Source organism: Salmo salar, chromosome ssa09 (genome assembly GCF_905237065.1).
Source record: "Salmo salar chromosome ssa09, Ssal_v3.1, whole genome shotgun sequence".
NCBI lineage: Eukaryota > Metazoa > Chordata > Actinopteri > Salmoniformes > Salmonidae > Salmo > Salmo salar.
Window position 1 is genome coordinate 27,892,226 of NC_059450.1, and position 12,625 is coordinate 27,904,850.

Below are 12,625 nucleotides of genomic sequence, written 5' to 3' on the forward strand. Positions count from 1 at the left end.
CCATCACATCTATAAAACTACCATTAGAATCAAATCTATATAACTACCATCAAATCTGTAAAACTACCATCAGAATGATCATAACATCTATAAAACTACCAATATAAGCAGCTGTCACGTCCTGACCAGTATAGAGGATTATTTGTATTATTTGGTCAGGGCGTGGCAGAGGTATGTTTGTTTTGTATGGTGTTTTTTTTTTGTGTATAGCTTAGAGGGGTGTGTTATTTATGTGTTCCGGGGTTTTGTGGTGTATGTTTTAGTATGAGTATGTTCTAGATTAAGTTTTCTATGTGCAGGTTTGGTTGCTGGACTCTCAATTGGAGGCAGGTGTTTCTAGTTGCCTCTGATTGGGAGTCCTATAAGTAGGTGTGTGTTTTGTTTGTCACTTGTGGGCAGTTGTATGTTAGCACTGCTTTTGTTTAGCCTGCTACACTGTTCCTGTCGTGAGTTTTGTTTATTGGTTTTTCCTCGTGGTCACATTTAAAATAAATGATGATGAGCACGCAATTCACTGCATATTGGTCCACTTTTTCCGACAGCGATTTCAACATATCTTCTGACGAAGAGGTTTGTGACAGCAGCATCAAATCTATTAAACTTCCAACAAATCTTTAAAACTACCATTAGAATCAGCATGAAATCTTTAAATTACCAATAAATCTGTAAAACTACAATATCTATAAACTATAAACCCACCATTAGAAGCAGCATCAAATCAATAAAACTACCATCAAATTTATACAACTACCAATAAATCTATAAAACTACCATCAAATCTATAAAACTACCACTACATCTGTAAAACTACCATCAAATCTATAAAGCTACCATTACACCTATAAAACTACCATCAATTCTATAAAACTACCAACAAATAAAAAAAACTACTGTTAAATCTATAAAACCATCATCTAATCTATTAAACTACCATCAAATCATTAAAACTACAATTAGAAGCAGCATCAAATCTATAAAACTACCATTAAATCTATATTACTACCATAAAATCTATAAATCTACAATCAAATCTATAAATGACCATTAGAAGCATCATAATTCTATAAAACTACCATTAGAAGCAGCATAAAATCTTTAAACCTACCATTAGAAGCAGCATCAAATCTATAAAACTACCACTAAATCTATAAAACTACCATTCCATCTTTAAAACTACCATTAGAAGCAGCATCAAATCTGTAAAACTACCAACAAATCTTTAAAACTACCATTACATCTATAAAACTACCATTACATCTGTAAAACTACCATCAAATCTATTAATCTGCCAGTCGAAGCAGCATCAAATCTATAAACTACCATTTGAAGCAACATCAGCTCAATAAAACTACCATTAAATCTTTAAAACTACCATTAGAAGCAATATCAAATCTATGAAACTACCATTAAATCTATGAAACTACCATTAGAAGTAGCATCAAATCTATAAAACTGCCATTAGAAGCAGCATCCAATCTATGAAACTACCATTAGAAGCAGCATCAAATCTATAAAACTACCATTAGAAGCAGCATCCAATCTATCAACAAAAAAAATCTATCAAAATGCCATTACAGTGTGATAAGTTCCCAATAATGCCAATGTGGTATTGGGTCCTTTGATTTACCTTCTGATTATTAGGAACAGTCGACTAGTAACTTTGTTAAGTGAAACAAGTGTTGTTGAGGAGTAATATACCTCCGGGCATCATAAAGTTTGCTGCCTCATATTTCCAGCTTTTTGATTACCCATTATCATTATCATTTGTCATGAGGTGTCCTAACTCGAGGAGAGAGAGAGCTCTCTTTTAGCACTGAGAAGAGCAAGCGAGTGCTCGGAGCACCATATTTGTTCTTCCTCTGCCAGGTGTTTGCGGGGAGGGAGGTTCTGGGCTTTTTATGTGTTCTAGCAAAGATCTCTTCATGATGAGTGTTTAGGTTTAATAGAGGCTTATAGTAAGTCAAGTCTTATAAAATAACAGTCCTTTTAAGTCGACTTTATTCCTTTGGACACTGTTCACTCTTCTTTTTATAAATCCCTCAAATTAGACATCCTGTCTTCAGCACTATCTATCTATCTACACATTGATTTATTTCTTTATTTTATTTCACCTTTATTTATTAACCAGGTAGGCAAGTTCTCATTTACCATTGTGACCTGGCCAAGATAAAGCAAAGCAGAGTTACACATGGAGTAAAACAAACATACAGTCAATAATATAGTAGAAAAATAAGTCTATATACAAAGTGAGCAAATGAGGTGAGATAAGGGAGGTAAAGGCAAAAAAGGCAATGGTGGCGAGGTAAATATAATATAGCAAGTAAAACACTGGAATGGTAGATTTGCAGTGGAAGAAAGTGCAAGTAGAAATAGAAATAATGGGGTGCAAAGAAGCAAAATAAATAAATAAATACAGTAAGGGAAGAGGTAGTTGTTTGGGCTAAATTATAGATGGGCTATGTACATGTGCAGTAATTTGTGAGCTGCTCTGACAGCTGGTGCTTAAAGCTAGTGAGGGAGATAAGTGTTTCCAGTTTTAGATATTTCTGTAGTTCGTTCCAGTCATTGGCAGCAGAGAACTGGAAGGATAGATGGCCGAAGGAGGAATTGGCTTTGGGGGTGACCAGAGAGATATACCTGCTGGAGCGCGTGCTACAGGTGGGTGCTGCTATGGTGATCAGCGAGCTGAGATAAGGGGGAACTTTACCTAGCAGGGTCTTGTAGATGACCTGGAGCCAGTGGGATTGGCGACGAGTATGAAGCGAGGGCCAGCCAACGAGAGCGTACAGGTCGCAGTGGTGGGTAGTATATGGCACTGTGATAGACTGCATCCAATTTATTGAGTAGGGTATTGGAGGCTATTTTGTAAATGACATCACCGAAGTCGAGGGTCGGTAGGATGGTCAGTTTTATGAGGGTATGTTTGGCAGCATGAGTGAAAGCTGCTTTGTTGCGAAATAGGAAGCACATCTCAGGTAGAGATTCCCCAGCTAGCCATGTTTTTGGAGGGGATCCATAATGCCTGAAATATGAATAGAAATATTCCTAATATTGTCAGTAATGCAGTGAGTCTGTCACAACCGTATATATCATTAGAATGGCGCGCCTCAACCATTTCGTCACACAATGATCCAATCCATTTAATCTGAATAAAAAAAATACAAAAAAATATTTAAAGAATTTTTGCTGTTGCAGTAATAGGGAATCAATCTAGCGGCTTACAGCTCACTGATTTATAATGCTAGTGGAGCTTGACTGGAGATGAGAGATGCAAAATAGTCATCATTCATAACGTAAACTACATGGGGCTCCTGTTCTCTTCTGTGGAAAAACTCAACTAGGCCAGGCAGGCTATGGACTAGGCTAGAAATACTGCAGTAACACTGGCAGCAGCATGGTCATTTATGGAAAACCTGTTCTTGGTGTCTATATACTCTGTTGATCCTCCATCTTTGTATCTCCCCAGTCAATGTTACATTTCTGAAAGGTTTGTGATGGATATTTGGATTGGAACATTGCTGGGACTGGGATGACTTACCATAGCTTGTGTGTTGTGTTCTGTCCACTCTTTCTCTCTGCCCTACTCACAGCCTCCAAGCATGTCCTCAACAGCATGCTACAGGAGTCATCTTTGATTCCAGACCAGACTTTAGCCACTCACGTCTACCAGGTATTGGGTGAGGTACACGTTTGTATAGCAGATTACAATATAATTACTCACTGTAATATAAAAATGTAAACGCAACAATTTGAAAGAGGAAAAGGAAATCAGCCAATTGAAATAAATTCATTAGGCCCTAATCTATAGATTTAGCATGACTGGGAATACAGATATGCGTCTGTTGGGCACAGATACCTTAAAAAAAAGGTATGGCCGTGGATCAGAAAACCAGTTAGTATCTGGTGTGACCACCATTTGCCTCTTGCAGTGCGGCACATCTCCTTCGCATAGAGTTGATCAGGCTGTTGATTGTGGCTTGTGGAATGTTGTCCCAATCCGCTTCAATGGCTGTGCAAAGTTGCTGGATATTGGCGTGAACTGGCACACGCTGTTGTACAAGTAGATCCAGAGCATCCCAAACATGCTCAATGGGTGACATTTCTGGTGAGTATGCAGGCCATGGAAGAACTAGGACATTTTCAGCTTCCAGGAATTGTGTACAGCAGTGGTTCCCAACTCCTGTCCTCAAGTACCCCCAACAGCACACATTTTTGTTGTAGTCCATAACAAACGTATCTGATTCAACTCATTGAGGACTTGTTGTTTAGTTAACAAGTCGAATCAGGTGTGCTTGTCCGGGGCTACGAGCACGCAGATGAGCTTCCCTAAGACGATTTGTGCAGACATTCTTTGGTTGTGCAAACCCACATTTTCATCGGTTGTCCTGGTGGCTGGTCACAGACGATCCTGCAGGTGAAGAAGCCGGATGTGGAGGTGTGGTTACACATGGTTTGCAGTTGTGAGGCTGGTTGGACGTACTGCCAAATCCTCTAAAACGTTGGTGGTGGCTTATGGTAATGAACATAAGCCACCTCTGGTGGACAGCTCTGGTGGACAGCATGCCAATTGCATGCTCCCTCAACTTGAGACATCTGTGGCATTGTGTTGTGTGACAAAACTGCACATTTTAGTGAGGACTTTTATTGTCCCCAGCACAAGGTGCACCTGTGTAATGATCATGCTGTTTAATCACCTTCTTGATATGCCACACCTGTCAGGTGGATAGATTATCTTGGCAAAGGAGAAATGGTCACTAAAAGGGATGCAAACAAATTTGTGCGTATGAAACGTTTCTGTGATCTTTTATTTCAGCTCATGTAACATGGGACCAACACTTTACATGTTACGTTTATTTTTGTTCAGTGTAAAAATGTGTTATTGGAAATTAATCCATACAGTACCTTTCTCATGACTACTGAGCTATTGCAGCCAAGTTTTGCATGTGTGGGTAAAAACTTTGAAATATTAAACATGACTCATTATTTGTATTATTTAGTTTGACCTTGCCTTGTACTCCCAGGTTGTAAGCTGTTCATTCATAGTTGGCTCCTGAATGTTTGCAGTTTACCACTGGCCTGCAGACTAAGCATCAAGCTCACGTTTACTAATAAAGTCACGTCAGAGCCGCCGGTCACGCCTGCCAATCCGCCACTGTGTGTCTCCCGTGTTTTCTCCCCATCCCAGATTCCCCGACACTGTTTAACGGGTGTGTGGGTTTTTTCCCTCCCACTGCCTGCGTGCTGTAATATTTATTCCCCCTCTTTTCAGTGCACAATAAATGACTGCTGTTATGGACCACTGGTAGACTGCATCAAACGGTATCCTTTCCCATAAAATGTTAAGCCTGAAATTGACGAGGAGCTATTGAAGGGGATGAGATGTCTGGCTTCACCTGACATAAAAGTTCTGCTTCTGAGGGGAGGTGTTTCATCCTGCCTGCACCCTGCCATCCTCGTTGCAGGGGGTGGAGGAGAGGATGAGGCTGATGCAAATGTATCTCTCTTGTTCACAGAGTGAATCAGGCCCAATGTTCAATGCCACAGGAAGGGGATAGGCATGTTATTCACAGCCATTTTTATTTTCTTCAGGTGGGTTATGTGGCTCTTAAAATATGGCAACTCCAATCACAATAAAACAAAGGGATAGACAGGGGGTTGCTGTTTTTTAAGTCTAAGTTTAAGATGCCTTATAAAGGTTTTGTGTAATTTCAGCCAGTAGTTTTGAAAGTACCGCTCACAAGCCAAAACATGTCCCCAAAAATGATGCACAATTGTGTACAACGTCACCCATTTCGTATGATATGTTGCATTCTCCAAACAACAAAGAATTGTATATTAAGTTACGAATTCCAATTTGTACAATATGTAACGAATTTGGAAGTGCTTAAGATCCCGTTAAATGTCTTTAAGCAAAGTTAGAATTGTTTTGGTCCCCTGAAAATGTGAGTGTATGAATGAGCAGCAACGGACTACATTTAATATGGTTTAGGAAAATATTACTGTCTGGCATTAGTAAGACGTACTCTACTGCCATTATGCTCAGTTGACCATTTCCCTGTTAGCCTGTCTGCTCAGTGAAGAGACCAGTCTGAGAGTTATCAGCACCATGGAGAGTTCTTGGCATGTCACTGCCACATGAAATACAGCCCTCATAGCTACTACTCTCTCTACTCTTACTCTTTCTCGCTTGGTCACTCTCTTTTCTAGCAGGTCTCTCTCTCTCTCTCTTTCTCTCTCTCTGTCGGTCGGTCTAGCAGTGCAGACCTAGTGATCAGAGGGCTGGAGATGGGAAGTCATAGGCTGTCAATGCCAGGTCATCACCACCAGCACTTCTTCTCTCTTTCCCTCTCTCCCAGATAGGAGAGCTTGGGTTGGGGCAGCAAGCAGTCGGAGCGGGGGTCTATTTGCCTATTTAGGGGCAAGCAGCTGGGGACTGCTATGTTAGCTGGGGGGCATAAATGGGGTTGGGTGAGAAGGGAGGGGTAGTTCTCTGTTCACGGGCAGTCAACCCTGTCCTACCTTGGCCTCCATCCTCATCCCCCTCTTTACCTTTCACAATCCTCCCTCCAGTGTCAACTCACATTCATTCAGTCTGCCACGGCCAGTTCATGAAAACCGCCCCACTCCTATGTGCTTTTGGAACGGCTCCATGTGGACATCAGAAGATTGGCTCTGATGTGTGTGCCGCTCAGAGTATACATGTATTAATCGCTAGGTTTTTTTGGAGTGATTTGTGTGTGTGGGGTGGTTTAATGCCTGAAGGAGTTTTATCAGTTTTCCAAAAAGCAAATGATGCATGTTATCTGCCCCTTAATGAATGCAGAATGCTTTCCACGGTGTCTACCACAGTTTCCCTTGATTCACAATGGCATTTATTCTCAAGGCACATTATTGTTTTTAGGTTTTTTTCCTTTAGGGAAATTAGCAACACAGTTCAGGGGCTGTATGCATTTTGACAAATTGGCTAAATTAGCATTTGTTCTAGATTTTTGTTTTCGCTGAAAGTTCTGTCTCTTGTTGTTGTGTTTGAATATGAAGATTTGTTGTTACAGTTGAACTTTGATGAATGACCTTAAAACCCCTGCTCAGATTATGTACAGGCTAATATTGTGATGGCAGGAGCATATGATATGCATATCAAGCACAGAGCTTAGCAGGAGAGACCTGATATTAGCTGTCTGATCTGTCATGTGATGGGTAACTTTTGTTACTGTACCCCACACAGACACATACACGCGTGCGCACGCTTGGATTGCGTCCTACCTGACAGGTCGCTCCTACCAGGTGGCGTGGCGAGAATCTGTCTCCGCACCATGCGCTCTCACCACTGGTGTCCCCCAGGGCTCTGTTCTAGGCCCTCTCCTATTCTCGCTATACACCAAGTCACTTGGCTCTGTCATATCCTCACATGGTCTCTCCTATCATTGCTATGCAGACGACACACAATTAATCTTCTCCTTTCCCCCTTCTGATAACCAGGCGGCGAATCGCATCTCTGCATGTCTGTCAGACATATCAGTGTGGATGACGGATCACCACCTCAAGCTGAACCTCGGCAAGACGGAGCTGCCTTTCCTCCCGGGGAAGGACTGCCCGTTCCATGATCTCACCATCACGGTTGACAACTCCATTGTGTCCTCCTCCCAGAGTGCTAAGAACCTTGGCGTGATCCTGGACAACACCCTGTCGTTCTCCACTAACATCAAGGCGGTGACCCGATCCTGTAGGTTCTTGCTCTACAACATTCGCAGAGTACGACCCTGCCTCACACAGGAAGCGGCGCAGGTCCTAATCCAGGCACTTGTCATCTCCCGTCTGGATTACTGCAACTCGCTGTTGGCTGGGCTCCCTGCCTGTGCCATTAAACCCCTACAACTCATCCAGAACGCCGCAGCCCGTCTGGTGTTCAACCTTCCCAAGTTCTCTCACGTCACCCCGCTCCTCCGCTCTCTCCACTGGCTTCCAGTTGAAGCTCGCATCCGCTACAAGACCATGGTGATTGCCTACGGAGCTGTGAAGGGAACGGCACCTCCATACCTTCAGGCTCTGATCAGGCCCTACACCCAAACAAGGGCACTGTGTTCATCCACCTCTGGCCTGCTGGCCCCCCTACCTCTGAGGAAGCACAGTTCCCGCTCAGCCCAGTCAAAACTGTTCGCTGCTCTGGCACCCCAATGGTGGAACAAGCTCCCTCACGACGCCAGGACAGCGGAGTCAATCACCACCTTCCGTAGACACCCGAAACCCCACCTCTTTAAGGAATACCTAGGATAGGATAAAGTAATCCTTCTAACCCCCCCCCTTAAAAGATTTAGATGCACTATTGTAAAGTGGTTGTTCCACTGGATATCATAAGGTGAATGCACCAATTTGTAAGTCGCTCTGGATAAGAGCGTCTGCTAAATGACTTAAATGTAAATGTAAATGTTAACTCCCGCACACACTCACATTGTTGCCACAGCAACCCTTTAAGCAAGGCTTGCCGTTTCTATAGCAACCCAATTGGCAGGTAAAAAAGTCCCTTTTGCAGTAGAATTTGATAGATTTGGAGGGAAGCTTTATTCACCCTCGAATGCCGTTTCATGTATCATTAATGAGCGGTGAATGCTGTATAAATACAATGCTTCAGGTTGTGAGTCATACTTCAAAATGAGCTTAAGACTACAATACTATGTGCTTGATTTTATCTAGACTAGAGGGACATCAGTGTTTGTCCTTTGAAAAGTGAATGAAAGTTACTGAGTGTTGGTGGGTTTCCGTAACCTTTCACCCATAGTGCTATTGGCCAGGAGGCCGACGTGCTCCAACGTGACAAACTGAAGGAGAGAAACCTGTCCTTAGGTAAAACTACACCTCCCTCACACACAGTCTCTCACACACCACAACAGTTAGCTAAGGTAATCTGTCCTTGCATTGATTCTGTTCTCAGGGGGAGAGTTAGAAAGGAAACGTGGACATGATTGATGTAGTGGGTGGTATCTCCCATTGATTTACTAACAACCAGGAGCTATGTTATCTAATACCCTGTATGTTTAATTCATGCACTCACCCAGTATGAATATTTGATCAAATAAGAGCTTCAAATATACAGGCCTAATGTTTGATCCTCCCAGGTTTCCCCACTCAACCCTTTTCAATTACAACATTCTACAAAATGGTCCCTTTCTGCCCAGATAGATTTTACAATTGATTACCTTCACCTCCTGCCTCCTGAATGAGAGAGGAGGAACATGGAGATGTATCTGTTATTTTAATATTGTTGCTGTTTAAATGGTCATCTGCAGTAGGAAGACATTATAGTCTTAAAAAGTAGTCAGTTGTAGTCTCATGAACAGATTATTAATCCAATAAAATGTTTGCTTATTTAACACCAACACGTTGCTGAATTCATCTCTTGTAACGTGGTTTTAATGTTCTAATAGCTAATAAGCTTAGTCAGTTTTTAGCCATAATCACGCGGTTGACCATGAGAATTGGTCATTTCCCCTCCAGCAACACTAGAGGCTTTTCAAACGTGTCTTCTAGGTTAGTGTTGCCCTCCCCCCTTACACTATTGTGTTGTCCAGAGGCTTTATGTCAAGGTAGTGAGTGTCCAGGTGTGAAATTTCACCCCATCCCCTCGGTCAGATGAGTGATGAAGAAAACAAGTCATTCCCCCGTCATTAAGAAGATATTATTTATTTGGGCCGGCGGTGCTGACCTTTCTCCAGGCCTGCGTGGAGTACTGTTCTAAAACTGTCAGAGTTTGGGGGCCACGGAGGCAGCCCTGCCTCACGACACCCGGCCTGATAAATGGATTGGAAATAAGCTCCCCGACAGTGGGGACGGACCATTAATTTTAATCAAAGGTGGTGTAAAAAGGCGATCAGCCTCGCATGACAATGTCAACAGCCCGGTAGGTGTTAGGAGAGAGACCACACCACACAGCCCCTCCACCACCACTATGGACCTCGGGGTGGAGGCTGCCTGCCACAGACCTTCGCTTCTCCTCTTTCAACCCCCCCACCCCCCCCCCCCACCCCACACCTTCCCTCTCCCCCTCTCTGGCCCATTAGTCGAGCTTGGCTGGCTACGAAGAGGCAGGCCTCCGGAATTGAATGACCTGGTCAGCCTGAGATTTAATGGAGAAATCAGGTGTTGGGCGGATAATGGCCAAAGCGCGCCAGGAGTCAAGGACAATGGCTGCGGCCCGTGCAGGCAGGGGTCAGGCTCACAGCGGCTATAATGCCAACCCTGTCTGTCCCCTTTATGCTTTATGAAGCTCCACCAACCCATCTACTGCTGAAGCTAGTGGAGAGTGGAGTAACTACCAGGCTTTATAGACATTGTGCAGTGGTTCCGCAGTAATTGTCAGATATAGTTAATGGTTTCACTGTTTCCTGCTGTCCTAGGCTGTGTCTCGGTGCTTTTGCAACTGAGCTTTTGTTATCACTGCTGTGGTGGTAAAGAAAGGCATCTTGGGTAAAATATGCTGGTGAGTGTGAAATGGCTACTGGAGCTTTGAAGGGTCAATCTGGAGAAATTAGAATCTAAGGTAAAACATGTGAGTGCATAAAACATACACTGTAGGTTGTCACCAAATAAGTGCCCATGTTTCTTTATCTCTATGATATGGTCAAATGCCAAAATGACTGTGATTGCTGTAGATGAAAACCAACTGTAAACCAAAGGTTATGACAAGACGCCTGACATTATCCTGGAGGTGCCAATTGGTACGTATTTATTTACATTATAAATGTCAATGATTTTATTTCATTTTGATGTGTAAACACTATGGTCAGTTGGCTATGATAGCTAGTCTTTTACAGTTCTCTTGGATATTTACAAGGGTGTGAAGCCTTTCTCATAACAGTACACATGTCCTTCCATGCTAGTTGCCATTCTAGTTGATATCACTGAAAAGCTTCAAAGTTAATTTAGCACCAAAATGTCACGTCTCCTCCAAATGCTAGTTGTGTGACTTGCCCGACTACACTGTCTGATTGTTGCAGTCTACAATATAATACGTTTATACACTATGCTTGTGTTTTTTATTATAATGGACCGATAGATACTCAAAAGCACTGTTCTCATTTGGAAACATCTTAGGCGTGATTGTAAATGCTAGGTTAGACCAGGGTAAATGCACAGATCTGACTATCCTACGACCTTTGTGTTTTCTTGTTTCAGCTGTGGATGGCCATATCGTCCACTGGATTGAGAGCAAGGCCTTGTTTGGGCATGACCACAGCCATTGCACCTACCTGAACAAGCAGTTCTGGATCTACTGGAAAAGGTGTGTCTTCTCAGTAGAATCCATTATGCATCACCAAACCTGCAGTATACTATGCTTGCAATACACTTTCTAACATCTCCCAAACATTCCCTTTTCATATCATTAGCCGCTCCCCACTTTTAAAGTCTTCTGAAGGCAGGTCATATAGTTGTGTTTAAGACAACTTCCTTCCAATGCAGGCCATGTCCAGTACAAACCTCCACACAGTGTAACATGACCCACTTCCTCCCAAAAAGGCTCAACGTATGAACATACATGTAGTAGGACAACATTACAACACTAGTCACATCCATCCTGGTCCTGGGGTCTGAATGAACATACATGTAGTAGGATAACATTACAACACTAGTCACATCCATCCTGGTCCTGGGGTCTGAATGAACATACATGTAGTAGGACTACATTACAACACTAGTCACATCCATCCTGGTCCTGGGGTCTGAATGAACATACATGTAGTAGGACTACATTACAACACTAGTCACATCCATCCTGGTCCTGGGGTCTGAATGAACATACATGTAGTAGGACTACATTACAACACTAGTCACATCCATCCTGGTCCTGGGGTCTGAATGAACATACATGTAGTAGGACTACATTACAACACTAGTCACATCCATCCTGGTCCTGGGGTCTGAATGAACATACATGTAGTAGGACTACATTACAACACTAGTCACATCCATCCTGGTCCTGGGGTCTGAATGAACATACATGTAGTAGGACTACATTACAACACTAGTCACATCCATCCTGGTCCTGGGGTCTGAATGAACATACATGTAGTAGGACTACATTACAACACTAGTCACATCCATCCTGGTCCTGGGGTCTGAATGAACATACATGTAGTAGGACTACATTACAACACTAGTCACATCCATCCTGGTCCTGGGGGTCCTTGAGAACTTCTCAGAGCTGGCTACCTCGCCGTGGCTGGATTGTTTTTCCAGAGTACACAACACGTTGTTTAAGATTGGAAACAGAGCTACATACGGGTGATTAATCCCTTACATCTGTTGTCATAAGAACCCCTTGACAGGATCGAGAGACGGGGGGCTGGATGGTCCCACACTGGGGAGGAACAGAGGCGTGCTGCCCGTCTCATGTAATGGCCCCTCTGTCAGACCTCAACCACAACGCACCATACATGCAGTACAGGACCTCTTGTCATTGTCTCTGAGTAGCACTTGCACTCCAGGCATCTGCCAGGGAGTCTCTGAGAAGGAAGCCAGGCCCACGACATCTCCCTCGAGGAGGATACAAAGTTTGAAAACAAACTGTAGCGACAGTAAAGGGGAAGGGAAGTGAGGTATGTGGGGGTGTAAACAGCTGTTTGTGGATTCA

At 43.1% G+C, this 12,625-nt stretch overlaps 1 pseudogene; it reads left to right on the forward strand.

Annotated features, from left to right (window-relative positions):
• Positions 1 to 3,598: 3,598 nt before the first annotated feature.
• The window catches only part of LOC106611103 (CDAN1-interacting nuclease 1-like), a 51,114-nt pseudogene continuing 42,087 nt past the window's right edge, over positions 3,599 to 12,625 (forward strand).